We start from the raw sequence: 18,865 nt of genomic DNA on the forward strand, positions 1-18,865 counted from the left end.
CATGAGTTCTGTGAACAACAATTTTCTCATTGCTGGACTCCCCATTCCTGACCACTGATCCTGCTTCCAGTAGAGCCCCTGTAGTCATAATTGAGGGGAAATAACCCTTGAGAAGGAGCCTACCATTTCCTTCCATGACCAACACAAAATACTAACCAACTATTATGAATGGGCAGGTATGTTCAAGAGTCCCAGGAATAGTAATGTCCCACACCACTGACCCTGCTTCAAATCTAGCTCCTTCCTCCCCACCCACCCACCCCAACCATTACTTAAGGAAACAACTCTTATGAAGATCTGACCTAACAATTCCTTCTGTCCTGCCCCCTTAACAGTCACAGTTTCTGAAGATCTGGAAAAATTTCACCAATGAAGCCCTCGGAATCATCAAATTATCCAACATCTGAAAAGGATATTTTTTTTATCAGTAGAAAAGACATGAAATGAAAAAAGACATTGTCATCTTTTTTACCAAAGGACCACAGGGCCTTTCCATGTGACTTGTAGCTGAAACCTCACATATGTGTGTATGTATGGAGAAAGAAAGAGATAGAGACAGAGACAGAGAGAAACAGAAAGAAAGAAAGAGAGAAAGAGAAATACACATATCCCAAGACTCTCCTAACTAGAATGTGAGCTCCTTGGGAGCAAAGGATAGCTTGCATTCCTATTTGTACACCCAGCTTTGAGCACAGAGTTTTGTATATAATAAATATAAATCCTTTTTCATTCATTCACTTTTGCTGTGTACAGAGCATTAGGCTAGGCATTGGGGGAAATAAAAGATAGGTCAGATGAGTTAAAGAACACTACTACCTAGTGGGAATCAAAGGATCCTTCATGGATATGGCATTTTGAGCTTGTCTTTGAAAGATAAATTCTTGGAAAGGGGTCATTCTGAGTTCACAGAATTGCATGAATAAAGGCATGGGATGTTTCAAAGGAAGAGTAAATGGACCATTTTTACTAGAGCACAGTGTATGTGAGGGGGAAAATGAAAGATAATCTGGGAAAAGTTAGATTGCAGCCAGTTTGTAAAGGGTTTTGAACTCTAGGTTAAGGAGTTTAGAAAGTATATGGCAGGCAGTGAGGAACAGCTGAAGATTCTTCATCAAATCTATTGTTTCCATTGGTTTGTAAAAGTCAAATGCTGAGAAAGAGACAAGACTCATATGCAGCTGAGACAATTTTGTTTCAATAGGAATAATCAGATTTTTTTTACAGTTTAGTTTTATACTTTGATAATTCAATTTAGCTCTTGACAATTTAGCTAGACATGATCTAACCAACAGAGTGTGAACAAGAAATTCATCAATTATAAATAATTTGTTTTTGGGAAGATGAAGCCCAACAGGAAGGATATACTTCCTTTCTGTTCATACTGTCCACAAAAGTAAAAGAATTAGTTTTTGATTATTTTTCCTCTAGACAATTCCCTTTAGATACTTAAAAAAATGTTTGTAACATTCTCACCCAAATTAAATCTCACATTTCATAATTTGTTTGTTGTTTCTTAAATCCCCTAAACCAAGGCTCTCACACTGGATCTGATATGAAGGCAACACAAGAACTAATACAATGTAGAAAGGGTTTAAATAACTACCTCTTATTTTCCTTTTTGGGATATTTTTACACAACTTCCACAAAGAAAAGCCTAGTGGATTTGATAGTCCCTTAACAACCAACTCGACTGAAATAATAACCACTAGGGTCCTGGTTTCTAGCATCTAAGAATCTATAAATTAAATTTATGTCCCTCATGAATATATAAGGGAGGGAATTTTTCACTTGCTAGAGTGACAAAGGAAATGAGCAATAATAATAATGTATGTTTATAGAGCACCTCTTGCAAAGAAGCTAAAAGCATTTGCTGACATTATATTTTATTCACCTAACAACTCTGTGAGGGAGACAGCAATGTCCCCATTTACCATAAGGTGAAAATGAGACCAATAATGATGAAGAGAATTGCTTAAAGTCAGAATCCCCTCTAAACAAAATCATTCTCCAAGGAGCTTTGGTTCAATTCCAATAACCAAGTGTCCCTTTTGATGCTCAGAGGTTAGAGGTTCCTGGCATGGGAAGATGTCATTTATAGGGGTTGAGGTGGTATGGAGATGGGAATATATAGTTGGAAAGGGGGTCCACTGTTATCCGCAAATTCTGCATTTTCATAGAGAATGCCTCTAGTCACTTGTAAAGGCAGAACCAGAGTCTTGGTCTATTGATGCTTTATCAATAGAACATCTTGAAAATACTCTTTTGTTTTTGTATGTATAAATTCACTTTGAAGATTTACATGTTTTGCAATATACCATTATTAAATTATAGCTAACAATCGCAATGCCTGTTGAGTAACCACTACAAGCATTGGAATGAGCTGTTCATTCCTAACCAATGTCTTTCATAGTATTGAATGAAACTGAACCTTATTAAAGAAAGCCATGAAAAAGAACTCAATACAAAAGGACTTAAAACTTTAAATTAATTTTAAAATTAAAAAAGTCTTACTCTACATGCAAACACATACTTTTTAAATTGGTAGAACGATTTGATTTTAAGACTCTTCTTATTTTATTGCTTTATTTTGGATTTGTCAAACTGAACCCTCTCCTCTATGACACTCAAGAGAGAATTGCCTGTTGTTGGTTACAAATTGTCAATGTTGCTAACACACTGCATAAATTAGAGAAACTCAACGTTGTTTAAAGGTTGAATGTGAGACTGGCAGGTCCTACAGGACAGGAACCCATTTGCTTTGTCCTTGTATCACCAGCCCCTATAAAGAGCAAGTAATTAATACATGTTCACTGAATTTAATGAATTTGAACATGGAAGACTTGTCATTGTAGAGTAGAAGGCACAGAAATATCTAAAATGATACAATAAAAAGGGTTCTAAAAGGAAATAATTTTATAAATTTAAAAACATGTGTTTCTATGTACAATAAGACTTAAAAAAACCTTTTAAATGATTTCTTTTTTGACAGAATTATGAAAGAGTCTCACTCCAGTGCTATCATTGCAGGCTGGACAAAAGGGAAGAACTTGAAAAATAATCAGAGGAAGAACCAACAAGATTTGGAGACTGACCGAGATGTTCTACAACTCCAAAGTCAGCTGTCCTTCACGACACCACAGGCAATTAGGGAGTGGAGTGGATAGAACACAAGGCCTAAAGTCAGGATGATCTGAGTTCAAATCTGATTTCAGACACTTATTAACTGTGTGATCTTGGGTGAATCATTTAATCTCTGCCTCAGTTTCCTTAATTGTAAAATGGGGATAATAACAACACCCAGGGTTTTTGTGAAGATCAAATGAGGTAATACTTGTAAAGGGCTTAGTTGTGTCTGGCACAGGGGAGGCACTATATAAATACTATTATTATTATTATTATTGTTATTATTATTATTATTATTAACTTTGGGGAAAGGTTATAATCAACTCTGGTATGAGTTATTTTTGGTGTCATTGACCTATAGATAAACCGATCCATTCTTTAAAGCTGATGACCTGTGTGGGTTACAAGGAGAATACAGCTAGGTTCTGATTAACACAAATAACTAATCTCCTAAAGTGGCAGCATTATCTAAATTTGCACTGCATATTTCCAATGGGCTGGAACAAATTACCATATTTTACATAATTACAACTTTGAATACTACGAATTTGAATAAATGTGATTTCAAAGCATTCATTATTCACACTAATCAGGACTTAGTTAAATATGTTGGCTGATGTCACAGAGTTTCCAGATTCCCTTGCCAAAGAAGTGAGAAATCCCACCTGGTTCCATTGCATGGAGAGGGAACCTCTGAATCAAAAGTTACAAAAAATAAGAACAGGATTTCACAAAATCAAAGTAAACCACCTTTATTGATGAGCTTACAGGTCACAGAGAAGCAAAACAACTTGCGAAATAGGAGTACTGTGCCCAGGAATACTGTCACTATTCTGAGAACACTCAAAATTCAATAGTTCGAAAAAGAATGTGAACTTATGACTTCCATTAAAAAAATACGATCAAAAATACTCAAATCATTATTGTAGAGGTGGTTGAATGGGAAAATAATTGCCTACAAACAATGAAATGCCACATTTTTACTACTCTAACTGTGGTGGAGGATGTTCATACCACGCCTAGATGAGGGTGAAGTAATGAAAAGGTGTCTACATTCAGAGTGCTCTGGGGTTTTGCACAGAACATGAAGGTAATCTATGCGAAGATTTTTTTCATTACAAATATCCAATTGATATTGGGAAAAAGGGAACACACTTAAAGTGACTGCAAACACTTTTTTTTTGAAATCCCATCTCAAAGGGTGGAGCCAAGATGGCGGAGGGAAAGCAGTGACTTCCTTGAGCTCTACCCCCAAACCCATCCAAATACCTATAAAAAATGGCTCTAAACAAATTCTAAAGCAGCAGAACACACAGAAAGAGAGAGTGAAACAAATTTCCAACCAAGGACAGCCTGGATGGTTGATCAGAAAGGTATATCACGCCAGGCAGGGAGAGGAGCACAGTTTGGCATGGGCGCACAGGCCGCAGCGACCCTGCAGCAGGCCTCAGAGGACTGAATCATGGGCAGCTGTAGCAGTTTCCAGACTTCTCAACCCATAAATGCCAAAGACAACTTGGAAGGTCAGTGGGAAAAGTCTGTGACAGCAGTGAGAGAGGAGCTAGGTCTCAGCCGCAAGTCTAGAGCCCAGCCCAGGGCCACGGCTGTTTCCTGAGCTTCTGGCCCACAGACTGAGGGGGAATCGAGTGACTGATCAGACGGGGATTGCAGGGAGCTCTTTGCCAGAGCTGAGGCAGGAATCTCTTGCTTTGCCCTTGCTTGGATCTGGGTCACAGTTCTGAGGGGTGGTCCTGGGGCGAGGTGGAATGCTAGTGTGGTGGAGCTTGTTGTGGTGGTGGAGAGAAAACACCTTGCCCCTTATCATAGCACCTTGGAAGAACTGAAAATTTTCAGATCCCTAGAAGTATCTCTGAAAACAGCTGTACAAACCCCTGAAGCTTGGGACAGTACATTCTCTACATTGGAAGCAGACTTTTACCTTAACAAAGAGTTTAAAACTCAAGCAATTGGCCGGGATCATGAGTAAGCAGTGCAAAAAGAGTCAGACTATATTGTCTTACTTTGGTGACAAAGAAGATCAAAACATACAACTAGAAGAAGACAATGAAGCCAAAGCTCCTACATCCAAAGCCTCCAAGAAAAATATGAATCAGTCCCAGGCCTTGGAAGAGCTCAAAAGGGATTTTGAGAAGCAAGTAAGAGAATTAGAGGAAAAACTGAGAGTGATGCAAGAAAATCAGGAAAAACAAAGCTTGCTAAATCAGACCCCAAAAAAATACTGAGGAAAATAACACCTTAAAAAATAGCCTGACCCAAATGGCAAAAGAGGTCCAAAAAGCCAATGGGGAAAGGGAAGTCCAAAAGCTTACTGAAGAAAATACTTCCTTAAAAATTAAAATAGAGCAATTGGAAGCTAATGACTTCATGAGAAATTGAGAAACTGTAAAACAAATCCAAAAGAATGAAAAATTAGAAAACAATGTGGAATATCTCATTGGAAAAACAACTGACCTGGAAAATAGATCCAGGAGAGAGAATTTAAAAATTATTGGACTATCTGAAAGCCATGATCAAAAAAAAGAGCCTAGACATCATCTTTCAAGAAATTATCCAGGAAAACTGTCCTGATACTTTAGAACCAGAGGGCAAAATAGAAATTGAAAGAATCCACCGATCTCCTCCTGAAAGAGATCCCCAAAGGAAAACTCCTAGGAATATTGTAGCCAAATTCCAGAGTTCCCAGGTCAAAGAGAAAATATTACAAGCAGCCAGAAAGAAATAATTCAAGTACTGTGAAAACACAATCAGGATAACACAAGATTTAGCTGCTTCAACATTAAGAGACCACAGGGCATGGAATATAATATTCTGGAGGGCAAAGGAGATAGGATTATACCCAAGAATCACCTACCCAGCAAAACTGAGTATAATCCTGCAGGGGAAAAAATGGTCATTCGTGAAATAGAGGACTTTCAAGCATTCTTGATGAAAAGACCAGAGCTGAATAGAAAATTTGATTTTCAAATGCAAGATTCAAGTGGAACATGAAGAGGTAAACAGGAAAGAGAAAATCATAAGTGACTTATTAAGGTTGAACTGTTTACATTCCTGCATGGAAAGATGATATTTGTTAACTCATGAGACCTTTGTCCGTATTAGGGTAGCTGGAGGGGAAAAAAGTATATGTACGTATACATACACATAGATAGATAGATAGATACAGGGCACAGGGTGAGTTGAAAATGAAGGGGTCATATCTGGAGAATCAAATTAAGGGGTAAGAGAGAATTATACTAGGAGAAGGAGAAAGGGAAAGGTAGAACGGGGTAAATTATCTCACAAAAAAAAACAGAAAAGAAAAGGCTCTTACAGTGGAGGGGAAATGGGGGAAGGTGAGAGGGAATGAGTGAATCTTATTCTCATAGGATTTGACTTAAGGAGGGAATAACATACACACTCAATTGGGTATGGAATTCTGTCTTACCCTACAGGAAAACAGGCTGGGAAAGGGGACAAGAGAGTAGGGGGATGATAGAGAGGAGGGAAGATTGTGAAAGGGGGTAATCAGAAGCAAATACTTCTGAGGAGGGACAGGGTCAAAAGAAAGAATAGAATAAATGGGGGGGCAGGATAGCATTAAGGGAAATAGAGTTAGTTTTTCACAGCATATCTACTATGGAAGTGTTCTGCATAACTGCACATATATAATCTATATTTAGTTGCTTGCCTTTTCAATGAGGGTAGGTGGGGAGGGAGGAAGGGAGAAAATTTGGAACCCAAAGTTTTAAAAACACATGTTTAAAAAAATGTTTTCACATGCAACTGGGAAATAAGAAATACAAGAAATGGGGTATAGAAATCCATCCTGCTCTACAGGATAATTGAAGGGGAAGGGGAAGGGGATAAGAGAAGGGGGGGATAGATAGAAGGAAAGGCAGACTAGGGGAAGGGGTATTCAGAATGCATGCCATCTTGGGGTGGGGGAGGGGCAAGATGAGGTAAAAATTTGGAACTCGAAATCTTGTGGAAGTAAATGTTGGAAACAAAAAAATAAATAAAAATTACCATAAAAAAAGAAATCCCATCTCAAGTTATGCTATTTATACCCTGCGTTTTCCTTCCACATATATTTGTTAGGGATTTCATAACGATATTTTATTCACATAGACAAGAGAACTCAAAACAGGTTGGAAAATATTTCTTACAAATCTCCTAGGACAAGGACAGGTAGACAGATTTTACTCCCCAGTTACAGTGAAAGTATAAATAATTTTCTCATCCAGCAAGAGAGAGGCATAAGTAACAATAGAATGTCACTCTCCTGATTGTTATTCCAGAGGTCTGCCTTCAAGACAATGTCTTCTCAGAGTATGTATGTATCTCTTATTTAGATAGGGATTTTTTCCAAGATGCTGACTCAGCTCACCTGTCTCTTTCAAGGCTGATGAATTTAACATTCAGCTGCTTTCCATTCCCCCTACCCACTTAGTGTTGATTTAATTCAATTAAATAGGCATTTATTAATAATTACATCATTAATGATGTATGCACTGGAAGTTAAAACAAAGTATCTGCTGCCCTCAAGGCACATATGTTGTACTATGAACATATGTACGGACAGGTGAATAAATTATAACTGCAAAATAAATTCAGGTCGTATAGGGAGGGTAGCCCTTAAAACTGACAATATCAGAGTAGGTCTTCTGTAGAAGATGGCACATGAGTAGTGTCTGGAAATGACCTGGGGATGAGAAGAGATGGGATTGACAAAGGACAAGGGAAGGAAATAAACATATGTGTGCCAGCCACTGTGCTAAGTGCTTTACAAATATTATCTCATTTGATTCCAGACAAAAACCCTGAAAGTAGATGCTATTATTATATAGGTGAGGAAATTGAGGTATACAGAAGCTGACTTGCCCAAGGTCACACAGCCAATAAGCATCTGAGATTAGATTTGAACTCAAGTTTTCCTGAATCCAGATCCAGCACTCTATCGACTGAGCTGTCTAGAGAAGGACAGGGATAGAGGAGAACATCCCAGTCATAGAAGATAGCCTGTGAATGTTATGTTCAAGAAACAGCAGGTAAGCCAACCTGACTGGAACATAGAGTATGCATGTGGGAATAAAATAACACTGGTCTGAAATGAAAGGCTGGATGGAGTTAGACTTCCTAGCATAAGAAGTTATTTTCTACTAGCTTCTTAAGAAAGGGCAACTGCCATGGTAAGATCTGTGTTTTAGGAATATTAATTTGGTAGCCATGAAGATGCAAGATTAGGAAGAGGAAAGAAAGGAAACAGGGAGCCTAATTAGGAGACTACAGTAGTGAGTTCAACATGATGATATGGGCCTGAACTAGGGTGGGGGTTATGGAGCATAGAGAAAGGGACAGCTGAGAGAAATGTCATAGAGGAAAAATTAGCAAGATGTGGCAACTGATTGAATGTTGGGGCATGAGGGAGAATGAAGAGGTACAGATGACTCCATGGTTTCTAAACCGAGAGGCCATGCAATTTATTGTGTTTAGGGGGGAAAATAATGATTCCCTTTGGAGTTTGAGATGGCTATGGGACAACCAAAAGAAAATGTCCAGCAAGACTACACAACAGTGGTACATAGTTTACTGAATTTAATGCAATGGCGACCAGTTAAGTATTTATTAAGTGCTTTTGTGCAAAGCACTATACTAGGCACAAACACAAAAATGAAAACAGCTTTTCCCCTCCCCTCAAGAAGTTTATATTCTACTGGAGGCTGGGGTAGGATAACATGTATATGTAACTAAGAGAATGCTATACATACATATGTGTGTATATGCACATATGTATATACACATTTATTCATCTATACATACATGCATACATATCTACACACATGTGTATGTGTATATATGTGTGTATATGCATGTGTGTATACACACACACACAAAACCAAGTTCATAACAGCTCATACATGGAGCCCCCAGAATAGCTACCCACAACATGTTCTGTGGTTCAACAGTCACTAAAAATGAACTCCGATCAGTATTTTTCCTTTTTCTGCAATGAATTGGCAACTACAAATAATTTAAAGCAAAGATATTTGATGAAATATCAGAGTAGAAAGAGTTTCAATATAACATTTCCTCTTCCTTTCACCTACTAAAGCCAAGACACAACCTTCCACAAATATACATGCCATCAGTGGGGAAGAGTGAGCACCTATACAGATGACTCAGGAAGGATCCATACACGGGGGATTTTTATGGAGGGGCAATTCATCTCTAACACTTCAGGACCACAACCGTTTTATAACGATGTCATGGAACTTTTCACTGAGTACACTATCTCTCCTGTGTGTGTGCGCGATCTCTCCTGGATATATTTTACCTTTTATGTGGTTACTGGGTATGTAGTGACTGCTGTGCAGATTGACTCTTCTGGTCATCTAGTCTAATCCAAAGGTGCAGCTGCTAATCTAGCAGCTGTTTGGTGTGTGGTCTCTGCGAAGTGTTACTTCCTGCTACTATCTTCTGGGCTCATCTTTTCAGGACCACCCAAGCCATCTTAGCTTGACTGCTGGCTTACAATAGCTAGACTTTCTCATTAATAAGACAGGCTAGCAACTCTATAGTTATACCCATGACAACCAGCTAATAAAAACCAGGCAGTATCCCCATGCTAAAGTTAGGTCTTTCATTTTGGACCCTTTATCTCTGAAGAAATCAAAGCCCTCTGTTATATAAAACTACTGTACTTAATTTAGGGTTAAATATTCCCAAGATCCTCTCTGGCTTAGAATGCAAATGAATTTGTCAGGGGAAAAAAAAAAGGAAAATCAAGCAAGGTCAGCGTTTTTCATCTACCTTGCCTGCATTTCTCTCTTTACTGTGCATATCATCAGCAAAAACCAATTGATTTGCTGCTATATTTTGGCCAGTGAAAAACCTAGGTCTTTCTATAGATAAAGCAATTTAAATGTGGGTGGGGAAGAAGTGATAACAAATATGTATGGGGATAGTAGGGTCAGGATGAGAAGATCAAGAAAGACATCTTTAGGATGAAGCATTTCAGGTGAACCTTCACTACACCCACTTATGCCAAAAGGCAGGATGAGGTAGGAGAGCTGGAGAGGTTTAGCAAAGGCAGAAAGGAGCAACCTTGCCTATAGAAAAAAGCAGCAGGTCAGCCCTAGAAACTCATGCCCACCTACTACTTTTTAATATATATTTATTTTTTCCTCAATTACATGCTGAAACAATTTTTAACATTTGTTTTTTTTTAACGATTTGAGTTTAAAAACTTGAGTTTTTAAAGTTTTGAGATCTATGGATAAGGGAAGAATTAGGACCAAAGAAAACAGAGAGCATTACAAAATGTAAAAGAGATAATTTTTATTACATTAAATGAAAAAGTTTTCAAACAACCAAACTTAGCACTTTTCCCATTCTCTATTGCTCTTCCCCTTCTCCCATTTAGAAAAGTGCTAGTCAAGAGAAAAAGTTAAATCACTCTCCAGTCCTGTCCTGAAGAGCACATACACATTACTATTTTTAAAAGACTCCCTCCAAAGCTGTTCTGTAGCTACTTTTGTGTGTAGTATTACTTCTGGCAGGGTAAATACAAACTTTCAATTCAATTTTTTTATACCTTTTTAGAAAGGGGAAATGTGAATGGCAATGTATGTGTTTAAATTAATTGTGTGTACAATGAGACAGAAAGCTTTGCTGTACCATGGATGAGAATAACCCCTTTCACCTTTTCTAGCAGACAAGGTTAATAGCTTGGCCCTGCATGACTTCCTAATTTTCTGGAACTCACTTTCCCAAAGAGCAGGTAGATTGTATCTAGTAACTCATTCTTTGCCTTGGCCTCTAAAAAGCACATACGACATAACCTGTAGCTGTGTTGGGATACTAAGAATTTATGGAACAGTCCAAAGCTGTTAAAATTTCATTTAGGCCCCAAGGGTCATGAAAGTTCCAAATAAAAATGTTTAAACCCTGCATGAACAGAATGTACTCTCCATTTATTCCTCTACCCTCTTTTTGGTTCAGAGAATGAAAGCCAAAGAAACCAAACGACAGACAATCAACTCTCAGTCATTCAGAGATAAATTATCTAGTTTGTGAATTATCCTAGTAGCAACTCTGCTTTCTTTTTGTCTTTTCCTCTCTTTGTCTTTGTCTTTGAGCTGAAGGTGTAGGAAATACGATTATATTTCACGTAAGTTTTGATTCTTGTTCTTAGCTCTCATGAGAAGTTTGGCGGGAGAGGAGGCTAAAATGCTTGATTAAAATGATCTGAGCCCTGGACCAGTGATTTCACTGATTTAAAGAATTCCTACTGGAAACTCTTTCAAGGCAGATTAGAGACTCTTGGCAAATTACCCTTTTTTTTTTTTGCAGGGGGAGAGAAACGTTATTTATTTACACATATTATCTGTCCCACTGACTTCTCCTTCTTCCACAACAAAACAATAAAAATAAAACCATAACAAATATGCATAGCCTAAGAAAACAAATTCCTACATTGGCCACATCTAAAAAAAAAGTCTCATTCTCAATTTTAAATCTATCACCTCTGTGGTAGAAGTCAGGTAGTATAATTTATAGTTTTAAAGAATTTTTCAGGGGGCCCTTGTCCCCAGGTGACTTATCCCTAGGCATAAAGCTAGTAAGAATCAGACTTGAGACAGGTAGGATGTGAATCCAGGTCTTCCTGACTGAAAGGCTGACTCTACCCACAATGCCATGCTACCTCTTACATGTTTCAATGAGATACACTGATTCAGGAAGATATATGAGATCTAGAAAGAAAGAGGATCATAAGAGTGTGCAGGAGATCTAGGGTCCAGTATTCATTCAGTAATGTGACACTGAGGAAGGTAATTTCTTCAGGCCTCAGTTAATTTATTTGTAAACTACAAATTTATAGGTTTCCAAGATTCCTGGAACACTAGAATCTCTTTTCATTTTTAAGTTTTATTGTCATGTTTTGTTTTCAAATTACAAACATTTCTCGGTTACCATTTGATGCTCTCTTGTAAGAAAGTAAAACAATTAAACAGAATTAATAACAGAGTGACCTCATCTCCAAATGTATATAGCCTTCCATACCTTTAGCCCCTCCCCCACAACCCATTATTTAATGAACAGAAATCTATTTTTTTCTCCATTCCCACGTGAAAAAAAGAGAAAAGAAAAAACAAACTCCTTGTAACAAACATGCAAATTCATCACCTCTTTCAGTAGGCAGGTAACATGTTTTCATCATCCTCTGGAATCTTAAAGCTTGAACCAAGTAGAACAAACACTTGTTTGGGAATCAGAGAGCCTGGATTTCAATATCAGATATACTACTTCCAGTGCTTATCACAGTGCCTGGCACATAGTAGGATCCTAATAGCTGTTAGTTAACAGACTTATAGGAAGGCAGTTAGGTGACACAGTGTATAAAGTGCAGGCCTGAAGCAGGAAGACCTAAATTCAAATTTGGCCTTAGACACTTGCTAACTGTGTGACCCTGGGCAAGTCACTCAACCCTATTTGCCTCAGTTTCCTCATCTGTAAAATGAGCTGGGGAAGGAAACGGCAAGTCACTCCAGTATCTTCACCAAGGAAACCCCAAATAGGGTCACTAAGAGGCAGACATGACTGAAATGACTAAACAACAAAGAAAGATGCTAGGTTTGACTACCCAGCTCTACTGAAGATCCCCAACAAAGGGATCCTTCCCTGAGGAAGATGATTGGTCTGGAAACAGTACGCATATTTCCTCAGTACATAATAATAAAAAAAATGACGGACACCAGCAGATTTCAGTCAAGGTAGAGTTATAATTAACATGTAATCCTTTAGCACACTGCTTAATCACGTTAGGCCTCAGAGGTCTAGCTGTAAAAATGAGAGGATTAGATGGACGAGGTGATCACTGAGGTCCTTTATAGTTTTAAAGCAAGGATCCTTTGACTACACAGTAATTAGTAACTTGTTAAATTACTTTGTTGAACAAACCATAAACTACTAAAATGTAAGGTTGAAAGTGATATCAAAATCATTCTTTTATGCTATTTTGTTATACCAATTGGGGACATTGTGCTTTGGGCCAGAGTCTAATTATGAGTTTGTTGGGGTTATATCAAAACAAAATTTAATCAATAATTTTAAAGGCAAAAATAGTATACATTTTCAGGCATTGTAAGCTTTATTATTGTAATTCCCATAGCAACCCTGTCTAGTGAATGCTTCAGAAATTTAAAAAATGAGACATTTTTCCTTTTCTTTTCTAATTCATTTCAACCTGTTTGGTCTGTGATATTTACCATTGTTTCTACCCCAGAGGGATTCAGTGGCCTAACAACGAGAGAACAAGTTATATATACTGGGGGCATATTATGATGTTTGGGAACACACGACTGAATAAAAACAGACTTAGTTCAGTTGAAAGTGCTGAAAGATCAGTAAGGACTTGGGAATATTGGTCTGTTTAATCAAATTTCAGTAATTCCATCAGTCAAATCCTTCAGGAATAATAGAAAGCAATTAACCTGAGAACAGTGGGTGTTGTTACCTTCAAGATGTCTGCATTGGGAAGTTAGCTAGGAGAACCCAGTCTCCATTTTTCAGGTATTCTATCAAGGGAGAACCTGCATTCTATCTCTTCCTGTTAACTGCTTGGCAATATGGAAACAGCATGCTTTTTTGCTCTCAACTCATTTGTTTTCAAAGAGAAAGAAACAAGGTGTTCCTTATGTAGAACAAAGCACAAACAACTACATTTACAAAAGAGTCTGCCTGTTTATTTGGTACCCGAGACAGAAGTAAAAGCTTAAAAAAAAGGAAATTTGGTGGGAGCATGAGCTTCTGAAGCTGATGTAAGTTTTAACGCTTAGCTAGACTGGAGTAGTGGAAGACCTTGGGGGAGGCAGTGATAGGATACCTTTAAACCTGTCAGACCTTTCCTACTAATTAGGAAATCTCATAAATTACTCTTAGGTCTTCTCATCTAGATTTTGGGGACCTTCATGGCTAATGTGGGGCAGTCAAGTGACAGAGAGCATCAGCGCCAGATCTAGCTAGTGTGAACACGAAGTACAGAGACTCATGCGTGGCCTGAGCAGATGTGTCAAAAATGAAGCCTATAACACTCCCAGATGGGCCGGAACAAGACAAAAATATAGTTCCTATCTGATTTTAATGTGCTGATATAGTACTTTAAAAAAAAAGAAATATATAAATGAGTAGTTTTCAAAGTCAATATGTGACCCACAGGGATCCTTGTATAGAGTTTACTGGCACCTCACCATCCCCCTTAGTCTGTGTCCTCATCCCATATTTGAGTTTGATACCCTTGGCCTATAAAATCCATCTCTTTACTATATAGACCCATTTACTATAGGTAGAACCCATAGAAAGAAATTCCAATGGGCTCACAGGTAAGAAACCTAAGTAGTCAGGAGCGGAGTAAGTACACACAGAGTCACATTCTTGAGATTTCCAGGCAATAAATTCCAAGGTGATGGCCAGTTAACATACTGTGGAAGGGATGACATTCTTCTCTTCAACAGATAAGTATTGAGGGGTTGCTAGGTCATTTATACCAAAAACAACTACAAAGAGCAGCTCTAGGAAAGCCAGTTACATAAGAAGAACTGCTATGAATTCAGTTAAAGCCACAGTCTAAGGAGGAAGAAATACCAAATCTGAAGATTCTATGAATATTCAAGAATCTTACAAAAACCACAGGAGACCAAGGTCTTTGAGGTGGCTTAGATGAATGGCCTGGGAGTCAAAAGACCCAATAATGGGACCTGCTTTGATGAATATCATATGCCCTTTAATAAACTTTCAGGCCTGTTAGTTTCCTTTCATATAAAATGGAGATAACAATTTTTTTCTAATTATTTCACATGGTTGTATACTTCACATGAAATAATATTTGTGAAAGCATTTTAGAGATGTTAAAAACACTAGATGAATAACATTAAAATCATAATGGCTTATAGTTTTCATAGAGCAGATTCTCTCTTACTTCAATGACAAGCCTCTTTTTAACCATCCCATTCTGACTAAAAGAGTTGAAAATTTCATGAAAAAGAAAATTAAAATTTCTACGGCCTTTTGGAAAAACCTAAGATGCTTAGATTACCAAGCCGTGTCCTCTTAACGATCACACATATTCATTCTATATTGTCTCCAACCTCTTTCTTCAACTTTAATGGGGAAATACAGTAAAATTTATATGTTTATTTGAGACATTTTGTCAATATGACCAAAAATCATCAGGTCATCCCATGGAGTTAGGTTAAATCTAATTGTTTTTTAAGAAAAGAATACAAGAGGCAAAAGTGTATCATCAGTCGTATTAAAAACAGCAATAATAATAATATTAGCTAACATTTACTACTTTTGCAAATACTTTAGATTTATTATCCCATTTAATTCTCACAACCCTGTGAAGTAGGTGCTCTTATTATCCTCATTCTTCACTGGGGGAAACTAAAGCTAAGAGAAATTAATTGACTTGCCCAGAGTCATACAGCTAGTAAATCTCTGAGGCAGCTTTGAACTTAAACCTTTCTGACTCCAAGTTCAGTGTTCTAGCCTCTATACTATCCAACTGCCTTGTGTAACCCTTGACTCCCAATATTTCTAAGTGCTGAGATACACAGCAGTACGAAAGCCATTTTATTCCACTTTGTCAAACTACATTTGAGGTATTTTGACCAGTTATGGGTACATTTTAGAATGTTGATCTGTATGGTGAAGGGTGACAACTAGAACAGAGAAAAGTCATGGAATCATGCCATATGAGGGTCAGTTGGGAGGATCAGGGTTGTTTATACTGGAGGAGAGAAGACATAGCAGGAAAATGATGACCATCTTCAAGGATGTCACTGAGAAGAGGCTGGGACTGAGAGAGGAGGACAACAAATAATGGGCAGAAATTACAATGGGGCAAATTCAAGCTTGATGTAAAGAAACATTGCCTAAAAATTACTGCAATCTCAAAGTAGAAAGATCAGATGCCACTGGAGAATGAATGTCCCATCAATGGAGATCTTCAAGGAAGGGCTAGAGAACCACTTGCTAGGAATGTTGCAAAGGGGGTTCTTTTGGGAGGCTAGATGGCTACTAAGGTCCCTTCCCATTCAGAAATTCTTGGATTCTGTGACAATAAAGAAGCATTTGCCAACCAGGAGCAACCATTCAGATGGAAGTGATTAAAGACAACAATTTCAGGCATAAACCTTTTATAATTTCAAATAGCAAAACAATCACAAATATTATAACAATGGGTTTATATCACTAAGCAACGCCCTGATGGGGATTAACCATTTCAATGCAGTCATGGGAGAATTAGGCACTATCTAATTAGGATTCAATGAGCTATGGTGGTGGGGGTGAGGGGAAGGAAGGGGGCATAAAATGATACCCAAGTTGGATAAGCTCAGAATGAAAAAAAAATCAACACTGTAAGGTTAGATAGTAAGGCACAAAATAATTGTGAACCATAAAAAAGGGTGTTAGAAAAAAGTTTGAATTAATGTGGCCTACACTAGCTCATTACAGATAGGCAAGTTTCATAAATAATTTCAGGGATATGTACAGTAGAAAGAAGTTACAGATGACCCGACTTCAGCTTGATATTAAGAAAGTTGTCCTAATAATTAGGGAAATTCAGAAATGGAACTTAGTAAGCAGAAGTGGTGGAGGGAATGAAAAAAGCACTGGCCTGCAATCAGGAAGACCTGAGTTCAAATCCAGCCTCAGATACATATTAGTTGAGTGACCCTGGGCAAGTCACTTAACCCTGTTTGCCTCAGTTTACTCATCTGTAAAATGAGCTGAAGAAGGAAATGGCAAACCACTCTAGTATCTCTGCCAAGAAAATTCCAAATGGGGTAACGGAAAGTCAGACATGACAGAAATGAGTGAACAATAACAAAGAACCATTAACTCACAAGCAATGTAACAGCCTGAAAGGGTTAATACAGCTAATAAAAAGTGCTTCCAGTGTCAACCAAAGAGTAGTGCAGGACTCATTAACTCACAAATCATAGATATGCTGCTCTGTGGTTTACAAAAAACTTTCCTCCCAACAATAATTTTTCCCCTCTCTTTTAGAAAATTTATTGATGCTGGGTTTTTTTTAATCCTATTATTTCTTAGAAATTCCCTTTACTAAAACAAAACCTTTCTTGCAAAAAATAAAATTAAACAAATGAACATGTTTGCTGTTTTTGAAAGTATATGCCTCATTCCACACAAATAGATCACAACTTTCCCACCAAGAGGTAGGAAGAACACTTTTTATTATCAGTCCTCTGAAGTTCTAATTCAACACTGCACTGAACAGAGTTCTAAATTCTGCAAAAGTTGTTCTCCTTTATATGACACAACCCGTAGAGTTAGCTTAATCATTATGCCCAATTTACTTCTAAGAAGATTGAGGCTTAGAGAGATTAAATTCCACAGCTAATATTTTTTAGGTCCGAGAATCAGGTCTATAAAACTTAACTACATGTCTGTATTGATAATAATACTATACATTTTACACTTTTTTTTTCAGAACCTACTATTAGATGAGGTTTTGTGAGATGACACATTGAAAGAATAACAGGGTTGGAATCAGGAGACACAGATTCAAATCCCAGTTCTCATGCATAATTTCAGAAACCTCATTTGTAAAATGGGATTAATAACACCTGCAATAGTCGAGTCTGATTCAGAAAGGAGATTTCTTTGCAAGCCTTAAAGCTCCAGGTGATTCTAGTTATTACTGAGACAAGAGACATTCTCGTGATGTTATGCTTTAGTCTGCTCCACAAAGTGTCACCTCTAGAGCCAAACTTTGCAAATGGCTCATTAAATCGCTTTTTGGTGCCAAGGCTATTTTGTTCCTATCACAGCCTACCAGCTACAGACCTTGCCCAGAGGACTTTCTGCAGTTGTTTGGAGCTCTTGTAGGATACAAGATTAATTTATCCTAATCTCCTCTTTATTCTGTTGGGAAACATGCCATATGGATGCAGCTGCAATGATTCTCTATGTAAGTTGAGTGGAGGAGAATTGTTCATTTTCCCTTCCATTTCTCATTCTATTTCTTGTTAGAATATCAGCATTTTTCATTGTTCCACAGCTCCAGGGTGCTCCTGGAAAAGAGACATGGTAATCATCACTAAATCAGACCGTGAGAAGGGACTCAATCCTAGAAGGAGAGGGGTGACCCTTGTTCTCTTGGCTCTAAAACTTCCTGACACCTCACAGCTTGGGCCAGAGTTCCAACTTATGGCATCACATGAGGCTTTGAAGTTATTATCTGAGTTCTTAAAACTACTTCTAAAGATAGCTGAAAAATGTTGGTTCACTTAAGTTGTAGTCAAATAAGCTAGATGCCTTAAACCACATGTACTGGAACTGTAAGACTCACTATCAATTCTCTAATGAGGTATCACATTTTATAAGCATCTTTTGTACAGCTCACATATCTAAAAGTGAGGTAAAGTTACTGAATCAAAAAAAAAGTATAGCCATATACAAAGGTATATCACCAGGTAAGAGTTTCTCCATCAGGCCAAAATGTTAAGGGATTTGAAATCCCTAAACATGTAAAGCTCAGCACTCTATCATGGACCACAAAGCTCAACATATATGGCTACCAAGGGTCCAAAGTGGGCATGTTGCCCACAGAAACAAGTAATCTATTCCCTAGAACTTTGAGTTCTTAACACGAAGGGGCTAATCAATGGAGAGAGGGAGAGAGAGAGAGAGAGAGAGAGAGAGAGAGAGAGAG

Source organism: Vombatus ursinus, unplaced genomic scaffold (assembly GCF_900497805.2).
Source record: "Vombatus ursinus unplaced genomic scaffold, bare-nosed wombat genome assembly UNPS02014784.1, whole genome shotgun sequence".
Taxonomy (NCBI): Eukaryota; Metazoa; Chordata; class Mammalia; order Diprotodontia; family Vombatidae; genus Vombatus; species Vombatus ursinus.